This window comes from Peromyscus maniculatus, chromosome 3 (genome assembly GCF_049852395.1).
Source record: "Peromyscus maniculatus bairdii isolate BWxNUB_F1_BW_parent chromosome 3, HU_Pman_BW_mat_3.1, whole genome shotgun sequence".
Taxonomy (NCBI): Eukaryota; Metazoa; Chordata; class Mammalia; order Rodentia; family Cricetidae; genus Peromyscus; species Peromyscus maniculatus.
The window spans coordinates 27372485-27393555 of record NC_134854.1 but is presented as its reverse complement, the minus strand read 5'-3'; the positions used below and the strand labels follow the sequence as shown (position 1 = coordinate 27393555).

At 39.3% G+C, this 21071-nt stretch overlaps 1 long non-coding RNA gene across 1 annotated transcript in view; it reads left to right on the top strand.

The window, feature by feature from the left end:
- LOC143272283 (uncharacterized) overlaps window positions 1–12248 on the top strand; it is a 35227-nt gene extending 22979 nt beyond the window's left edge. Inside the window, exon 5 of the long non-coding RNA XR_013049714.1 lies at window positions 11726–12248. This is a non-coding gene — a long non-coding RNA (uncharacterized LOC143272283). The remainder of the gene's footprint in view (window positions 1–11725) is intronic.
- Window positions 12249–21071: the final 8823 nt, after the last annotated feature.

Sequence of the window (21071 nt, the reverse complement as noted above, 5' to 3'; positions counted from 1 at the left end):
ACATTCAGAAATGGAAATGGTTTGTGCAATTTCCTCAAATGCTGCTGTTAGGTTTGCTGGTGCAGGGTCCCGAAAATTTAAATGAACAGAGATGGTTTAATATTTTCAGAGAGAGCTCTTTTGTTAAGTGCCTCAGTATTGATAAAGGCCTTTTCATGCTGAACAAGAAGGCCTGCTGAGACATCAGAGTTACTGTTTTGATTGGGAAAGGAAAGAAAACATTCTCCGAGAGTCCCTTTGCACCTAGCTGATCAAGCAGATGTTGGTGGATTATCTTCTGTGTGCTCAGAGAACCCCTAGATAAGTCGGGGTGCAGTACCACAGCAGCTAGCAAACCTTCTCAGAAAGAGAAGGGGGGTCGGATGGCAGTGCTTGCCAAATGCCTTCTCTGCAGTGTTTTTCAGTCTAATGCCCAGTGCCTGTCTGACCTGGCAATCAGCAGGTTCCTCACACAGGAAACCTGCCTTGCTGGCAGTAGCTGGCTTTGTATATAGGTTATGTGTGCCTGGATACTGCTTGAGTGCTGGAAGTTTGACCTTGTATCCTCCCAGCATCTTTCGTGAATCCTGGTGTGGAGAAGCTCCCAGTTAGGACAGAAGGCCAAAGTTCCAATACAACCACAGTTGGAAGCAAGAGCACAGAGTTTTACGTACTGATTTTGGAAAAGACAATTTAGAAGGCTGTGTTAGTCACTAGGCCCTACAAGGCACAAGTGAGGAGCCAGCCATTCAGGCAGAGCAAGTGGCAGCTACTGGTAATAGTAAGTACAAGAGAATTAAATGGGGTCACTTTATGTTCTCAGGCAAATACCTGCATGGTCCTTTCAGAAGAAGAGGCAATAGAGCTGGGAGCACACAAGCTAGGTGGAAGGGAGGCCTCCCAAGTTCTCTCTGGCCACTGGTATGTGGTGTGGAACTGGAAAGGTTGTCAACAGAGCTAGAGCTTTCCTGCTAGTATGGAAAAGTTAAGCTTTTGACTGTGGTGTAGCTAAGTGCTAGAGCACTTACCCAGCATGAACTAGACCCCCTGCACACATACACACACACACACACACACACACACACACACACACACACACACACACACAGACAGAGACAGAGAGAGACAGAGAGACAGAGAGAGAGACAGACAGAGACACAAAGACAGAGAGACAGAGACAGATACACATACACACTGATTCACACAGGCAAACATAGACACAAATACAGACACCACATATACAGTATATTCAGGATGTGTGCTAAGGCAGCGTGGAAGTAGGAGTTCACTAGATGCTGGTGTGAATGTAAATTAGACGCAAGTCCTGTTTGCAGAAAGTTTGAGTCCAGAGACGAGAAGGCGAATCTTTCAGTTGAGCCAACATCTTGTAGAAGTAGCAGAGCCGCCCAACTCCTTTGCCGTGTAGATGGAGAGTGTGCTTGAGAAACTGCCCCTGCTGCCCAGGGCTGCTACAGTGGGGGTGTTAGAGGTCATAGCAGGGGCAAGACGGAAAGTTAGCCCATCCATCTAGATCAGAATGGCCTTTGCATGCTGCGCTGAAGAATTTAGACTGTGAACTCTGGCAGATTGGAATCCAGCGAAGCATTAAGAAACAGGAAAGAAGTAAGATTTGATTATCATTTTAGAAATTTCATCTGTGTAGCACTAAGGTTTTAGAAGAAACAAGAAAACTCAGGCTTTAGGAGAAGTCACAGCAGTTCAGGCAGGACAGGGTCACCTCTGCTGACAGAAAGCTAAGAATGTGTGTCCTGCCTTGGTAACATTCTCGTAATAAGCAGAAATTCATAGTTCTGGGGGAAGAGGGGAAACTTCGTATCATGTTAAAGAGAAAATTTCTCTACTTTCACGTGTTTCATCAATTGTCATCTTAGTATGAACATGTGCTGATATGCAGTTATCAGAGCAACTATTTATGTTGATGTAAAAGACGAGCTGTGGCGATAAAAAGTTAACCAATGAAATAATGGACATGTTTTTAATTGTTCACTTCACTTTTCCTTATGTGTATGGACACAGTAATCTTTAGTAGCACCAGAACATTTTTCTTAAAGTTGCATTTAACCAGGTATTACTGAGAATTAGTGAGCATTCAGTTTTTTTTTTTAGAAATAATTTTTATCTCTTACTGAAATGTATTAAAAAACAAATCTGTGCTTGATATTTTAAGACCAATTTTAAGAAAAATTATAAGATCTTTCATATAGTATCAAAAATATCATGTCCATTCTGGATGCACACAGCATTTATCCAGCCCAAAAAGTCAGAAATGAGTTTTTTCCTATCTAGTATAAGTCACTTAAAATTTAGATGAAATTATATCTTTACCCTTGAGATACATCTTTTGTGTATTTCAAAAACATATGTAACAAGATAATAATGAAAATCTTTTCTATGTCAGTCATGTAATTCAGTGCTTATTACATGGTAGTTAATAGGATGAAACTTTATTAAGAGGCACTGATGTAACAGAACACACATTGTACTCAATTCCATTTATGTCAGTGTGAACATGTTCATCAGTGTGTACAAGGCAGGGCTCAACTGATGGAGTTTTATGACATTCTATTTGTTTCATGTATTTTTATTTAAAAACTCAAAGACTTAATTGACTATTGTAGACACATTTCACACACTTAATGACATGAGAAAATAAATGGAGAACTAAGAGCAAACACTTATATCAGACTTATTATGTCTGACTCATTTCAAGTTTTTACCAATATTATCATTTGAATCTACCTGCATGTCATTCTATAAATTATGGTATCATGTGCAGAAATTATGCCCCTGTAGTTTTTAAACCAATAAATGTGGTGATATTTTATTTGTACTGAAATGTTATTTTAATTTTATGTTAATAAATAAAGTTGCCCTGGGGTCAGAGCTATTAGAGCCATAGTAAGAGCGTGGTGGTTAGAAGAGCTAGGTAGATTTCTGTGTGTTCAGGGATACAGCCAGTATTGGAGTCATACGCCTTTAAGACCTGGAGGGCGGTACTTACAGGCAGTGACGAGGCAGTCATGTGGTTGGGTTTACAACCAATGAGAAGGCAGAACAGAAAGATTATTTAAACAGGGACACAGGAAGTACCTCCCTCTCTTGGGGAAGCTAGGAGCACTGCAGGAGGTAAGATTTTATCTCTGAGCTCTGACCTCTCGGCTTTTCTCTTTTACCTTGGCTCTGTGTTTCTTATTTTAATAATACGATTGGTTACATCTACAAATAAATATAGTCAAGCATAGACTCATTAGTATACAAGGAGTAATACTGAAGATTTTTGAAGAGGCCAAATTATTTTTATGACTAATATAGAATGCCTCTAAAATTAATATAACAGATACAGTCATCTTTCTTATTGTCGCAAATGATTCCTTCAACCTTCACCTTCACAATATATAATATTCAGCATTTCCAACAGGGTACAATCTGTCTTTTCAAACAATCCAGAGATTGTAGGGAGTCAATCATGGCATCACTGTTGAAGGATCCAGTACAGGCCCACCTCTGCAGAGACCATGGTTCTTTCAATGAAGAAGCTTGAAGTTTACCCACTTCGTCCCTTAGTGCAAACCTGCTCTCAGGAAGGGCGAATTGATGACAATGAGTTTTGTCCTTCCAGGACCCTAGCTACTAAGTTTATTATGTTCTTACCTAGTAACTGTCCCTTATTGTTTCTAGTCAATCTAACAAGAAAATTCTTTCAGAATTGTTCATAATTTCTCACAGAACCCTATGGAAAACCAAGATTTAGATGATGATTATTTTGAACTCTCATAGGCATGTTCTATTCCAAGACTATGGTTAAGGTTACCCAAGAGACCCTGAAAATTTTCACTGGTATCAAATCTCAGATAATAGGAATGGTATTCTTCCTACAAATTGACTTTGTTTTCTTTTATAGATAATTCCTGAGTATAATGGGTGTGGGTAAATAGCATCCCCCAGCTGCAATCTTATTTACAATGGTGCACATGTTCACATTACATTCACATAAATGCATGAACTCCTCAATGACCATTAATAAAAAAAAGAATGTAACTTCTCTTCTTAAGAACAGCCAAACACAATGATATGGCACAAACTAAATCATAGGCAAAACCAAGCAAGACTAAACATCTAAAAATATATTAAACTACATATTATAAGCAAGGATGCACGGATTTCTCAGGTTCCCTGCTTGTTTTTTGACTTAAAGATGTTCTATGACTTTATGATCTGGATTTTAAACTCAAAATCCATTCTCTTAATGAGATCACTCAGTTTCCTTTGCAGACATGCTATTTTGACCCCCTGCCTCTTTTACAAGGTGAAGCTGAAATGATGGCATCAGGAGACCTGAATGCTAGAGAGGGAGCCACACTGTTTGTTGGTTTCCCTGCCAGGGGTCAGTCTTGCATCATATTATTGTTCTTGCTGTACCCCATTTTATTCCTTTAGAAAAGGAATTGTGCCCTCAATTCAAGACCTTCAAGGCTCTCCTCATTGAAGGTTTCAACTTGTGAAAAAGAAAATTCAGTAGTAAAGAGAAAGCCTGAACTGAGTATGCCACTGTTCAAAAATAGTCATGTAGGGAAGTATTTTTCACACACACACACACACACACACACACACACACACACTCTCTCTCTCTCTCTCTCTCTCTCTCTCTCTCTCTCTCATTTATCTTTTTACAGAGAATTGCAGTAAAAATGGAGAGAGAAGGGGCAAGCTGTATATTTGTGTGTGTGTTTCTTAGTCATTGATGTAAAGGAGACAGAAACCGAAAAATAATTATAGAACAATGCTGAGGAGTGAAGAGGCAATTTTCAAGGTAAATGTGTCTCACAAAGTGATTGCTCCATGTACTGGTTTGTTTAAGGCTCTAAATCCCCTCAAATGGTACTATCTGGTGTGGGAAATGGAAGCAAGGAGCCTAGCATTTTCCATCTTGTTCAAAGCACCCAGATCATGAATCCCATTTTCCCCTTTCTCTGACTTAGGAGCTCATCTTCTTATGCTCTCATATTTTTTGGTAATTTTCTCTGATTTTTAAGCTATGCTTTTATTATCTTACTGTTTAATAAAATTGTTTTATCATTAGTCATAAACTCATAGTATTTTGGCTAGTGCCTTTTCTCTAGCCTTGGGCAGCTTAGAAACATGACTTTATAGCACAGGTATAATACAAGTGTTCTGAATAGTAAAATAGCTTTTTCTACTACAAATTTTCACAAATTACATTCTGCCCTTCACCAATGCTTCTAAACCATGCCTCACGTGAACATGGGGGTAACTAAAAGGATTGTGAATGAGAGAATTCCCAGGCTAGCTCAGAATTGCCTTTAAAGAGAAAACAGGGCATTAAATCACCACCTAGGCATCAGTCTTTGCAGACACTGCAAAAACAAACCTGCAAAGTTTCACTCAACACCATTTATAAGTGTGGGAGAGAAGGCACATGATAGATAGTATTTTTCCCGTGTGATAACACCATTTGTAAGTGTGGGAGAGAAGGCACATGATAGTATTTCCCCGTGTGATATTTACCTTCGTAAGACCCTTGCCACATACATCTTTCTAATAAGGTTTCCTATCAGTATCTTTATATTGATAAACATTGAATATTTCAAAATAAAGAAGGGAAAGAAAATGTTTAGCATGAGTAAGCCACACTGGGAGCCATGCTAGACACTGAGGATATAGTACCGAACAAGTCGGGAGCATATTTCAGAGTTGGAGAGAGGGCAGAGCTGGACAAAGTTCTTCCACCATTATATATGCAGCTTTCAAAACCACTTACAAAAGAGAACTATGGAGCTATGTGAACATAAAACAAGAAACAATCATTATCTCTAGGTCTCCGAGGAGGAAGTGGTATTTAATTTAAAGGCCAGACCATAAATTAATCAGACGAAGAGGGCTAGAGATGAGAGCAGGAGCACAGGGTTCCAAGCATAGGGAGTGACTTTGTAAATAATCCAAGCTACTGTGTCGCTCACAGTGAGCACAAGACCTCCAGCTGGGAAAGCAACAGTCAGGGGCTTGGTCTGGCCAGGCCACAGAAGTCTCATTGTTCATGTAGTGGCATCCTGATAGAGTTTTAAGGAAAGCCATGTGTTCAGATTTGCTTTTGTAAAGCATTAATCTGGAGAAAAGACTGGGAAGCAGTGGATGTGATGATGAGTTAGAGGACCAGTTCAGCTGTGAGGTGAGAGAGGACATGGCCTTCCCGTGAGGTGGTAAAGCTCAGTGGACAGTCTTTCTCACAAGGTGCCCTAAGTTCAGCTGTTGAGGAGGCTGGCTGAGCGCCCCACACTTGAAATCCCGTGAAGGACATTTAGTTCAGGGAGAAAGATGCACTTTCATTATTAGTCTTCATGAGAAAGACTCCCTTTTAGATAGTTTACAGAGGTATCTTATATTTCTGGATGATTTTCAGACAATTGTTTCCTTTAGATGTGTTTTAAGTTCTAATTTACATACTTTTTGGTGAAGAAGCATTGAGAGTGGGTTTGTCACATGTCATTTTTGCTTATTGTCTTCACATAATATTTGTATTATTATCATATGCTAATTATGTAGCTGAAGTTCCACAGATGACTTCTCCATCAAATGATTGTAATTTTATATCTCAGGTTGCAGCATATGGCCATCGTGATTCTGTATCTCAGTCAATTTTTATGGAAAATATTATATGATGTTTGAGATGTCTGGGAAGGAAATAAGCAGGACAGGTCTGAAGTTTAATATACTATGCAAAAGATTTAAAAATACATTTTGACTTATAGCTGAGACATTAGAATATCGTGTTTAAGAAAGATAAGAGAAACAGGTATTTTGACATAGCAGTGATTTTTTTTTCAAAAAGCATATGGCTCTTAAGGAATACAAAATTCTAAAAACAACAACAACAAAAACAAAAAACCTGCTTGGGCAGCCTAACCTACAAATGGGCAAAAAGAGCAGAGGCTCTGTTCTTAAGGATGTTTTCTGATAAAAACTTAGAAATGTGAAATTCAAAAACTCTGTAGTAGATCATGAAGAAGGTTTACTGTGCACTGGTCACTTAGTGGTGTGACTGGCGAGTGATACATTACACTCATACATAACTTTAGAAAGTCCCCAAGAGATAAGTCCCCAAGAGATAAAAGAATCCTTGCTCTGATGATATGGTTCCTCAAGCAGATTGTGTCGGGCTGACCGAGTCCTGAGTGTACAGGATCCACTGATACCAGAGCTGTGGGGCCTTGAAAGACCATCTGCCCTGGGTTCTATACCCTAGACACCATGTGATGCATTAGACATGATCTTGAAAGGCATCCCACATCCATGAAGTAGGGGAACAAAAGCCTAGTTGTCCTGGGCAGGTCTTCCCATCTTAAGACATGGCATTCTCTAGGAGGGACAGGCAAATCTGGGACAATTTTAGATAGCTCTCACTATATTGGGATATGGATTTCCTGGCAACCTCCTGGTTGTTCTTGAGAACTACGTGCCAGTGATGGTTAAATCCAAAGCTACCCAGAGAACTACCCTGCTTACATAGTAAAGTGAAAATATCATTTCTCATCCTATCAACCCAACAGAATGGCTTCCAGACTTCTTTCTAGGCTCCTTTTTGCTATGTTAGTTTATCTGTATGTATGTAAGACTATACTAACACTTTGTTTAATGCCCTTTTGAGGAAATGTCATAGACAACACACTTCATAATCTTATTAGCAGGTTGACTAATACAGTTTTGAGTAACATAAGAGGCTATTGATAAATTACTTTTTATGTCTTTCTTTTTACTGTTTTCTAATATACATAGAAACCAAGAAAATTTTTACCAAATTTTAGCAGTTAGTCATATTTACCCAGTCTTCTTTCACTTATACCTTGGAAAGATAAATATGTGCTTAAAGTATTTTTTTAAAAGCTTGGGATGTTAAATTATAAACATCATTTCACTGATAAATACTTCTGAAAAATGTTATTTTTTGTATAAGTAAATACTACATTCATGTCTAAAATGTTAATTCCTTGATACATTAAATAGTAGTCTTATATTTAGATATTCCAAACTGCCTAAATAAATACCCCCTTCACAGTTGGTTTGTTTTAAGTAGAAGCCAAATACTATGTTTGGTTATCATATTTCCTAAATCCCATTTATTTTCCAATAAGCTCCCAGTCTCCTATTTCTTGCATACTTGATTTGAGAAAAAAACCCCACAAATCTGACATTATAAAGCTATTTCTTCTGAATTAAAATATTCATTTCTAAAAGTTCATAGGGCTCTGGAAGCTTATGAAACTTACAAAACTCAGAGGACTCTCCCTCCCCAAGGTTTTGTAAGCTGTGCTAGGGGTTGGCTTTTGGTGAGACAGCTGCCTGTTACACCTGCCCCTGTAAAAATTTGAAATTTCCAGTGGGTTCACCAGGCTAGACTTGCATAGAATCATCATTGGTCCATCCCAGTGTCCTACCTAGTGTGAACAGGCTTTTGCTAACATCTCCTAAGAAACTTATGCAACACCTGGTTATTTTTGCCCCTGGTCTTCCCTACACTCTTTAAAAAAGGCTTTCTTTTTGTTTGTTACATGTTTGGTGTATGTTTACATGAGTGTTTTGGTGCTCCTATCCATGTGTGTTCAGGTGGGAGGCCAGAGGAGGATATTTTACTCTCTTACTCTCCACCTTATTCTCTTTAATCAGGGTTTCTCACCAACTTTTCCATTTGGGGGATGCTGGCTAGCCAGGGAGCGCCCAGCATTCACAGGTCTCCACCCCCAGTGCTGAGGTCTTGGACATATTCAGTCATCCCTAGCATTTTTAGGTGGTGCTAGAGACTCAAGCTCAGGTGCTCACGCTTGCACAGCAAGTGATCTCGCTCATTGAGCTATCATTCTAGCTGACTCCCACATTCTTAATCTTATATATTGATCCTTCATGTTTCATTTTAATTCTTTTTTTTTTTTTTTTTTTTTCCCATCACAGGCGATTTATTTTGTTCTATTCATTCACAGTTAATACAGAACATACTTGGAAACATTTCCATATAATATTTGACACAGAAATCATCAAATAGAAGTATACAATGTTGACAGGAGGCAGTACATTTATAATTTATAACCCCAAATGTATTTATAAATTAGAAATGGAAAGATCTACAAATGAAATTATGAAGGTTCACCAAAGTCATTTAATCTGTCAGTTTCTCATTCATTTTTATGTCTTAATAATATTCTATTGTATGAATAAGCCACATTTTATTTCTCTCCAGTATTTGATAGCTATTTGAGTTGTTTTAACTTTTTTACTATTAGCAACACACTGCTGTAAATCTTCATGTACATGTTTCATAGGTGCACATTTTCAGTAATTTGAGGTTATATTCCTAAGGGTAGAATTGTTGAGTAACAGAGTAACAATGTTTTGCATTTTGACCAACCACCAGACTGTTTTGCCACCAGACTGTTTTTCTTATCCTCCTGAAAACTAATAGTTGTATCAGAAGACTCAACTGAAGCCTGGCTCTGTTTTCTCTTGTTAAGGCTATCTGGCAGTTGGAGCTGTTCACTTCTCATCATGCTCTAGTTGCTCACATGTAGTGATGCTCAGGTAGATCTGCATTGTCAGCTCTGGGGTTGACAAGAGTGGCTGAGTATGTGCTTTGCTTGTCTAGTTTCATTGTAAAGATCGTCACACTGAAGTTTGCGATGACTCTGTTGCCAGTCGTTGGCCGGTGTTTGTCCCTTTAGGTTGCTTTCTGCGTCCCTTTGATGTGATTGCATTTATAATGTTTTTTTCCCTTGTTTTGGCGAGAGATTAAAACTGTTTCTGCTCTCATGAGTTTTTGTGCTAAAAGTAGGAGCAGCTATTTCTCTTTATTGTCCTGGTACAAGTTAGAAGAAAATTTTACCAAACTTTAAGCTTTTATTACATGTTTAAGTATCTTTAAAACTTTCTGTTTTATACATATTTAGGGATCAATCTAAATTTTCCTTGAGTTTTAATAATTTTGTAAGGATTGACATTATGAATTACCATTATAATCACAACAATAATACCTAGTGTTGGTGCTTTATAACAATAATGCATATTGCTACAGTTCTCCCATAGATTACACCAATTATAAAATCTATAATCCTGTTAACTTGATGTTATTTTTTATGAATTAAAAGAGAGAGAAATGAATATTATCTTATTTTACTTTGCTTTTGACTCATTAATAATACGAATGTTTTTGTTGTTGTTGGAACTGAGGCAAGATTTTTAGTTTTGTAATTCTTATTGTGCATCCATACCAACATCTGTTATCCCTGCCTATCCTTTACATTCATCTGCGAACCTATTCATCAACCATCTCTATGTGTTCATCATCCACCTCTGTTTGTTCATCATCCATCTCTATGTGTTGATCATCCACTTCTATGTGTTAATCATCAACCTCTGTGTGTTCATCATCCATCTCTGTGTGTTCATCATCCACCTCTATGTATTGATCATCCACTTCTATATGTTGATCATCCAACTCTATGTGCTGATTCCTATTTGTCTCTATACTTAATTCCCATTCTTCCAGTGTCACATTACGTTTTATCATGTATCTTCTACTCCAGAAAAATTTATTAATATATATTCATTATGTTGTGTATTCTATTCTATTTTTCACTTTGATTATTAAACATTGAAAGCTTAAGCTATATTATTACTATAGTAAATATTTTGTTCTTTACTCTGCAAACTCGTCAGTGGTGTGCCATGTTGCCTATTTCTCTTGCCTGTGGGTTGATTTTTCAGAATATCTTCAATTTCTCACCAACCATACATAAACGGCACAAAGGAGAGTCTTGTTCATATTATATATAGGTCTTTGCATGAATATTTCCCTTGAATTCTGATTGTGTGCTGGCAATTGCTTGATTAAATGATGCCACGTGGTTTCTTTCTGTAAGGAGTACAGGTAATTTATACATACAGATATGTATCCTTAGCAACTCTTGATGTTGTAGATTGCTCAAATGTGTATTGTTTCACTGCCACAATTTCCATTTTTATATAACAATTAATTTTTTAGCATTTGCACTAGGTACTAGTTTTGGATATATATCTGCATATGTGTGTGTTTAAGTGCTTGTTCATAGCTGCTGTGTTTTGTAAAAATAATTTTTGAAAGATCATTATTGTTTCTTCCAGTTCTTTTCCAGCTCTACCACATTAAAATTTGTAGTTATTATTTGTCTATACTTTTTCCCTGATTTATAATCTCAGATTTTCAAACACATCAACCAGTTTACCAAGCTCTGCAAGCCCCAGTTTCTATATCTTTTACAGCCTCTCCTAAATTTGTTTCTGTAATAAGTTTAATGCTTTCTTAAAAATAGCTTTAGAATGGGATCTTGTTGGTTTATCTTCTGAGTCTAATGCAGGAAAACCTATTCCTATTGGGCACCTACTGATATAGACTACCATCCTAGTAGGAACTATTATGTCCTCTCTCTCTCTCTCTCTCTCTCTCTCTCCCTCCCTCCCTCCTCCTCCTCCTCCTCCTCCTCCTCCTCCTTCTCTTTCTCTCTCTCTCTCTCTCTCTCTCTCTCTCTCTCTCTCTCTCTCTCTCTCTCTCTCTCTCTCTCTCTCAGCATCTGTACTGGCAATAGGAAGCATTGCCAGTGGTTTAAAAGACGAAAGCACAAGGAAGGATCAACCAAACATAATGTTTACGGTTTCACTCTAACACACTCCATCATTGTTTCTCCAGCTGCTCCAAGTCTCAAGCTTTAGGCAGCTCCTCCACCTAGACTGGCCTTCAAATGAGTTTGAGTTTGTCTCTGCAGTACACCTCCCGCTACAGTTATCCCAGAGCTAACTTTCCAAAAGAAGACAGAAACTCTGTGTTAAGTCACCATATGGACAGGAAGCAGAAGTTTCTTCTATGTTGAGTAAATATTTTTCACAAACTGATGTCCTGTTTTGTAAGGCATCTGTTCATTCTTTTGCCTATTTATCCTCCAGGGTCTAATTTATACAAGCTCTACTATGAATATTGTCACATTTCATGCTATTTTAACATAAATATTTGTAATATGGATATTAAAAATCACCTCATTTTTTCCTCCTGTGTATACTGCTAATGAATTAGGAAACATTTACCTATCGATCATTATATCATTTTCTTTATGATATTCAGCATTACTTATAGTCAGTATTACTTTGAATCTTAAACACTTCTAGAATTCAGAAGAGGTCAAGGACATTTGAATTGTTTGAATATATGATATATATATATATATATATATATATATATAGTATATATACACACACATAATAAATGTAAAAAACATATTTGTCAATAACTAATAACTGGACAATAAATCCTAATACCAAATTGTTACTCATAAAAATTTAAAAGATTAAAAAAGTTCTCTGATGACAATTGGGCTAGGTACCAATCTGGTCACAGGAGATGGCTGCTAGGGTCCATAGAACACCCCACAAAACAGAGACCACCACTCACATATGCAATCAGGAAGAGCATTGTTTATTCCCGCATGCTGGGGTCAGCCAGCCAGACAACAGAATGGCTGCAACCTGAGCAGAGCTGGCCGTGTCCTTTTATAGACAACCAGGAAGGGATGAGTCATCCTGACCTTGATTGGCTGGGGCTCCTCTTCCTACTTTAACAGGGTACAGAAGCTGAAATTGAAACTAACTTAAAATTTAGGTCTACGGGAAGCTGGGGCCAGGAGAAGCCTATCCACGGTGTTGTTGTGGCCCCTCAATGGCCAGATCAGGCTGCATATCTGCTATTGCTAAGAGTCTAAACTAGGATCTTTCTTGTAGATTCCCTTGTGCTAGGTTTCTAGCTGACCCCAAAGTGCCCCCCACACCCTCTTTTCAGTATTCTCTTTTAGGACTCTTCCCCTCTGTTCACTGCAATGGATCACTCATGTTCCCATTCCAACCTGCTATCAGTCCACTCATGAAATCTCTTCTTTTTCTCCTTTCCAGGGAGATCAGGTTGTTTCTCCATTAACCCTCCTTGTTACCTCACTTCTGGGGCTGTGAACTGTAGCATGGCTATCCTTTATTTTACAGCTAATATCCACTTATGAGTGAGGATACACTATGTTTGTCTTTCTCGGTCTGGGTTACCTCACTCAGGTTGATTTTTTTCTAGTTCCATCCACTTTCTTTCAAATTTCCTGATGGAAACAGATGCAGACCCACAACCAAACATTAGGAGTAGTTCAGAGAATGTGGGCAAAGAGGAGTGTGGTGGTATTCTAATTGTACTGAAATGTGATTTTGATTGTATGTTAATAAATAAAGTTGCCCAGGGGTCAGAGCTATTAGAGCCATAGCAAGAGTGTGGCGGTAGTGGCACATGCCTTTAATCCCAGCACTTGGTAGAAGAGCTAGGTAGATCTCTGTGTGTTCAGGGATACAGCCAGCATTGGAGACACATGCCCTTTAAGACCCAGTGGGGTTGGTTACAAGTAGTTGTCAAGGGTTAGGAAAAAGGCTAAGCAAAGGAGATTAGATTTAAGGTTCTTGTTTAAAAAAAAAAAAAGAAAAGAAAAGAAAAGAAAAAGACAATTACTAGTTTTAAATACTTTACATTGGATTGGATTGTTTTATATTGTATACAAATTTGAAATTGATATTGTTAGAAAATGCTATATGTATATTTCTAATTGTATTTATACCATTCATTTAACAATGTAATGCAAATTTCTGATCCTTGAATGTTATTATTACCAACTATTAGAATATAAAGAAATAAAAGTTAGTAGTTAGACATTACAATAGAACTTGTAGTCATATTAGATATGTTTTAAAAATTGAGCAGATATATTTTAGATAGACAGGTCATCTTCAAACCCTTCAGAGTTCTACAGAATATGGCATTTAAAATGTTTTAATAACTTAGAAAATTTTCTTTTTTGAGACATGTCGGCTCCTGGCAGTACCAATCTACTTCAGAGAAAATATGGGCATTGAAGAAACTGCATATGGAGTTAACTTTCATTGTGGTAAAAGTTAACCACTGGACAACAAAGTATCCTTGAATCAACAGGACAAAATGGACAGACAGAACACGAAACAAAGGACTCCTGATTCTTGCCAAAACAAGTGTGGTTATGGCTTTATCAAAAGGCATCTTCTGAGGCCAGGACAATATGGCCCCATCTCTAAGCGGCCTTCGCATTCCGGAAAAGGTACAGTGCCCTTTTCTTCGAAGGCAGCTTAACAGGCAGTGGACCAATGGCTTCTGTTGTGCAATGGAACAGCAGCTGAAAGCTCATGCCTCTCAATAGTAGACTGGCATTTAATAGAAGGATGTGGAGAAGAAAGGGATGCTGAGATGAAGCCATATATACACAGCCAAGAAGAATGAACAGCTGAATTCAAAAACCATCAACAATTTCCAGAATTTAAAATCCTGAATCATGACATGACACTAGTGGAATTCAGGTGTTCTGGTACATGGACTGCTCTTACCCAATGTGAGGTTGAACTGTTGACCTTGTGTACATCCTACTTTACAAATGAGTCTGTCAGATACGCTAAGCCTATAGGCTGAAGATGATGCCCCAACACTGCGGAAACCTCAGGTGACTGTCCAGGCAGCTGACTGTTTCTGTCAACTCACAAATTTTTTGGAAGTTGCTTGCATGCACTTCCTGTTTTTATTTTTGTTAGATAATATTATTTCCTTCTTGGATCTCTGAGGGAGTTGAAGATTAGTTAGTTATAGTTGAAAATTAATTAGGATAGAAAGTGAATTAGATACATCTTGGATTTACCAAAATAGAATAGATAATGGAATTATTTTCTCTGATTTGTCCAATACAAATGGACTAGACATTGTTTAGGTATTTATTACTTGTATATATTGTATATAGTTACTGTACTTTTGTATATAGTTTTTCTTATGTTAGTTATAGCCTTTTGCTTTTTTTTTTTCTTTTTATTAAAATAGAAAAGGGAAAATGTGGTGGCATTCTAATTGTACTGAAATGTAATTTTGATTGTATGTTAGTAAATAAAGTTGCCCGGGGGTCAGAGCTATTAGAGCCATAGCAAGAGTGTGGCGGTGGTGGCACATGCCTTTAATCCCAACACTTGGTAGAAGAGCTAGGTAGATCTCTGTGTGTTCAGGGATATAGCCAGCACTGGAGACATATGCCTTTAAGACCTGGGGGGCTGTACATACAGACAGTGATGAGGCAGTCACGTGTTTGGGTTTACAACCAATGAGAAGGCAGAACAAAAGACTACGAAAAGACTTACACACAGGAAATAGGTCTCTTTCAGGAAGCGAGGACCACCGCAGGAGGAAGGGTGAGATTTTAGCTCTGAGCTCTGACCTCTTGGCTTTCTCTTTTACATTGGTTCTGTGTTTCTTATTTAATAAGATGGTTGGTTACATTTACAGAGGAGGAGAAGGGATTGTAGGAGCCAAAGAGGTCAAGGACACCAAAAGAAAACTGAGAATCAATTAACCTGAGCTCATAGAGACTGAACTGACAACTAGGGAGCCTGCATGGGACTGACCTAGGCACTCTGCACATGTATTACATGTATTACAGTTGTGTAGCTTGGTCCTCTGGTGGGATTCCTAACAGTGGGACGACCAGCTGTCTACAACGTTTTTACTGGCTTTTGGGATCCTGTTCTTTATACTGGGTCACCTTGCCCAGCCTTAATACATCGGGAGGTGCATAGTCTTACTGCAACTTGATATGCCGTGTTTTGTGTTTTGTTGATACTCATGGGAGACCTGCCCTTTCCTAAACAGAAAAGGAGGAGTGGATTTGGGGCATGGGAGCAAGGGCAGGGTGGGGGGAGTGAGTGAGTGAGAGGACAGGAGGGAGGGGAAACTGTGCCAACATGTAAAATAAATAAATAAATGTATTTTTTTAAAAAAGAACTTCTAAGAACTTGTTGCAATTACAGCACACATTTGAATATCTGTTGAAGGCTGACTGTATTTTCACAGGTCGGGTGAGACACTACTGTTCAAATAGTGAGCACATGTTGCAATAATAAAAGTCTTGGATCTGGAATGTATTCCATAGGTTCATAGCTTGTTTAACTTGGCTATTTTGGTACATGGTATAGCCATTAGAAGTTTTTGGTCATGGTGGAATTCCTTTGAAGGGGATTATCTGACCGCGGTCCTCTCCTCTCTTCCTTCTCTTTGTTCATTTTCTCACAATTATGTGAGCACATGCTGCTTTGTCTCTGCCTGTATGAAAGGGAGCAAGGAGTAACTAACTAATCGTACAAACAACTGTGAGATCGGGACTCATTGCTGTGAAGAAAATTAAATGGTGCCATGAGAATGAAAACCAAACACATTCAGCCAGGTGATGAGACCAGACAAGTGACAATTTAGCTGTGAGCGGCAAGATGGATTCTTTGCAGAGCAGGCATCTTAAGGAACCTCCTTGCTGCCCTTCATTCATCCTCTCTCCTCTTCTGATCTACTTTCTGTTCCCTTCTCTTCTCCATCTGCTTTCTCCCTTTTGTCTTCCCCTCCCTCCTTCCTCCCACCTTGGATTCTTCTTTCATCCTTCCGCGAATCTTTCCTTGTTATGTGCCTTTTCCTGCACAGGCATGAACCAACACACAGTTGTCACAGAGAGGGCACTGATGACAGACTGAAGGCAGACATTCAAGTCCAGCTTAGTGAACCTGAGAGCTTGTTAGAGTTGCCGCAGCATGGATCAGGGGTTATGTGCAGTACATGCGTGACTCAAAGGCAACTGCACCACCAAAGACTTCCCCTGAGCTCAAGTGACAACTCACAGGAGCTTCATCCCCGACGCTCCCTGCACAGCATGTTGGCAGCTCTGCCCGTCTCCTCCTCGCAGCAATAATTACTGCTCATAGAACTGTCTCAACCTCCTGAAGCCTGTAAGCTTCAGGGGCTTTCTGAACCTTGCTAGTTCATTTCCTTCCTGGGCCTCATAAGCCTGCCTCCTGCTTCAGGAAAGAGAGCTTCAATTCAGAGGAACTGTGTATACAGCGTGCCTCCATCCTTCCTTCCTCTTCTTTTGTTTCTCCCTTCTTCCTCTGTCTTTGCTTTATCCCATCTCCTTTCCTTTCTTGTCCTCTTGAGATACCTTGTACTTATGTGTGCATAGAGACTTAAAGAGGCCCAGGTCATTATTAGGAAAGTAACTTGATTATAAGTCCAGGCTTTTTAAATAGCCTGTCTAAAGTTATGCCCCATGGAGATTTTGAAAAATCTTGAAGAGGGGCATCATTAGGAACTAGGATAGAATTAACACATAAGGAATCAGTTCCTAAACTATTTTCTCCAGCTGATTTTTACTTGTGTTTTCATCTTTGTTACTAACAATGGATAGAATTTTTCAGTTCAGCATCTCTGAATCTCTTTGGTATGTCCTATAGTGTTGGGTCAGTGCACAATGTTTGCATTTCCCTCTTCTGTTGTTTCTTATTAGTACCGTCACTATGGCCACCACAGCTGTCTCCACTTCGGGACTAGGGAGAACCTTATATGACATCATAGTGATAGAGAGTAAGGATCAGTGGCTCCTTCTTACTTCTGTTTGAGCTGAAGTCCTTGTGCTGCTATCCAGATATTGATCTCTGTTTCTATTGACTTTGCATCTGTCCTTTCTGTAGCTGGCAGACCTTATATTGTTTATTCTTAGTAGAGGTGTCCATATTAATTGTTCTCACATAGCCCAGTAAAAGATCTCCATTTTCTACCCAGTCCTTCCTGTCTCTATCCATTAGTGGTATGCCAGGTTCAGAGAACCCCAATTTGATTAGTGTTTTGGGAAGTTGCCCTTTATTCCTCTTCTAGAAGATTATGACTGTAGTTGGAAGTTTATATCTTGCCTGCCAGTTCCCAAATAATGGATACAGAGGCTTAATATTACTTATAAGTGCTCAGTCAGCAGCTTAGGCTTGTTACTAATTAGTTTTTACATTTTAAGCCAACCCATATTTCTTATTTACGGTCTGCCATGTGACGATACCTTTATTAGCATGGCATGTTCATCTCCTGCTCCCTCTGCGTATGGCTGGCGACTCCTGACTCTGCCCTTCTCCTTTCCAGTTTGGCTGCCCACCTAACTTCCTGCCCAGCTACCGGCCTGTCAGCTTTTTATTAACCAATGAGAGTCATACGTATTCATAGTGTAGAAAAGGATTGTTCACAGTACATGACATTTCTGGTGAACTTATAAGCTTCATCTATCTTAGGAATCTACCAGCAGGACCCCCCAATCCTCGAAATGCTATGTACAGGTTGAGAGAAAACAAGGAGCTGTTTCAGACCCGTTTATTTGACCTGGTCACTCAGCCATTTTTATCTGATCACTCAGGCATCATGTTCAGTACAGTGTCACAATAACCTCCTGGGCACCTCATTTGTGCAGCCTTTGGAGGTTATGTCCAGGTATGCAAACAAAAGTTTTTTATTCTGGAATTTGGTCAACCTATTTGCGTATTTTTACAGTTAGCATCTCTCCCTCCTCTTGACCTCACCCATATAATTCTTGGGCTGCACCAAAGAGCACCAAAGAGCTGTGTATGGCAGAGCTCTCTTCCCATATTCTTGGTCTTGTAAGACAGAGATTGTTCTTAATCAGGTTCTTCTCTTGACAATACCACACTTGTCTTCTAATTACCTGTAGAAACAAATACTAAACACATATCTGTCTTTTAAGATGTTTTGATTAATTTTTTCATATGATGTATTTTGATCATGTTTTCCCTTCCCTAACTTCTCCACACCTCCTTAACCATCCAGCTTCATGCTCACTGTCTCTCTCAGAAAACAACAACAAACAAACAAAAAAACAAAAGCCAATAAGACAAAAATTGTGCCAAAACAACCCAAAGAAAAGAAAAACCACAAACAGAAAGGCATGGAGTTCATTCATTTCATGTCAGTCAGCTACTTCTGGGCATGTGGCCTGCTCTGGACTGTAGTTAATACACCCTGGGACCGTCCACTAGAGAAAACTGACTTTTCTCAGTATGTATCAATTGCAAATAGCTTCTTGGTTAGGGGTGGGACTCTGTATCCACTTCCCCCTCAGTGCTGTGACCCCATCTGGTTGAATTTGTGCTGGATCTACGCATGCTGCCACAGTCCCTATGAGTCCTCCATGTCTGTCTTGATGGCAGCAGAGAAGTGTCTTGAGACCTGTGGGGAAATTGGAACTACAGTGAAGGACAAATATTACCTGGGGGCAATATTTAAAAAAGTATTACAACTGGAAAGACAGCTTCTAGGGAGAAGAAACAGCATATAAAGCATCTCTGAGGGTCTGGTGGGAGGGCTCAGTGGTTAAGGCATCTACTCCTGGCCACTCCTCTTGCAGAGAACCTAGATTTGGTTCCCAGCACCCAGGTGGTGCTTCCAACTGTCTAAAATTCTCATTTCAAGGAATGAAATGCCTCTTCTGACCATGGCACTACATGCATATGGTGCAATATGTACAAACACACACACACTAAACAAACAAACAAACAAATGGATAAAAGTAAGAGTCCTGGAGTGCAAGGAAACAAGCCATGGCTGGGAATGGAGAAAGGGATGCAGGTGTCCCAGGAAGTGTGGCTCGGGACACTGTGGACGGACTGATATAAGAACTTCCTGGATATGTGATAAAAGGCGCTTTTATTGAAAACAGTTTATGTTGAGGAAAGAAATGGTTTCTTCTCAATTCTCTAATATCAAATAACAACAACGTCACTACCACTACCACTGATAACTAATTCGTTCTCTGACGGGCATTTGGTTGCATTTTATTTCATCTTAAAATCTGCTGCCTTTCCTGCCTTCAGGTGGGAAGTATAGAATAAGCGCTGCTGTAGGAACCTGGGGATGATCAGAGGGGATGACCATGCCAGCCTGTTCCTGTCTGCTGCCAACCACACTGTTACCACTTCACATAGCACAGAGAAGGAAGCAGCCAATCCTGGCTCCAGATTGCCCAAGTATCTTATAGGCTGCCAGTTCTCTTTTGTTTTTAGAGTTTTAGAATCTAGTGATAATCTCTGCTGATAGCAAAGGGTAGACGATGACAAATAGAGGGGTCACTCTGGCCGGAGCTGTGACCCTTTCCTTCACGTCAGCATGGTTAGGCTCTATAGTACGTGTCATATGACAGCGTATGATCAGCGGGGTAAGGCGAGAGTTGCAGCCTGATAGAGTCATTTGTTCCAGAGGGTTTGCTTCATTTACTTTTTTGTCTGCAAAGTCAAATATTGAAATTGTCTTTCTGTCTCCTGTGAGGAGCAGTGCACTACCTCAGCGGAAACTGAAGCACTTGTGGTGTCAGAGAGCTCTTCATCGTTCTTATCGAGAGGATGCTTTGAAAGCAGCCTAATGAGACTGCTGTCGATGCTCTTTACTTGCCGAGTTTCTAAAGAGTGGTTAATGTGAATTTAAACAACAAATTAAAATTGTTTGAAAATGCTAGAGCAGCCATTCTTGCATCTAACGAGGACAAATTTTGAAAGAGGGAGAGAAAAGATAAAGCAATGTTTTCAAGTTTCAGGTATTTAAAAAAAAGTATTGTGTGATCCAGACTCTTCTGCACATGCAGACATCTGTGGTCCAGTCTCAGCTTCAGTTCTATTCTATTTGTGATGTTGGGTAAACCCCTTGATATATGGCTCAGCGTTCTAAAATTAAGATTTGAATAGATGTCATTCTCCTTCCTGTGTTTTACCATACACTGTCCACTTGACTGGCTGTGGGGACACCAGATCTGTGGTTACAGACTAAGGTTTGGATCTGTAGGCAGAATAAAACAGGTATTCCTCTCTAAAGTGGGTGAACCTCGTCTAACCCACCAAGGGTATGAAAAAAGGTGACCCTCTTGGAAGCAAGAATGAGTTTCTTGCTGCCTGATGTCTTGAGTTGGGAAGTTGATTTTTGTCTTGCCTTCATATTTATGTGGGATATCTAGGTTTTCCTTAATGAACCCCAGAATCTGCAGATCTCTGGGACCCATCAGGCTTCACTACTGTGTCACCAGTTCCTAAGAGACTATCTTTGTCTTCCTTTCTTTCACTGCCAGCTTTTTAATGGAGAGCTGAATACT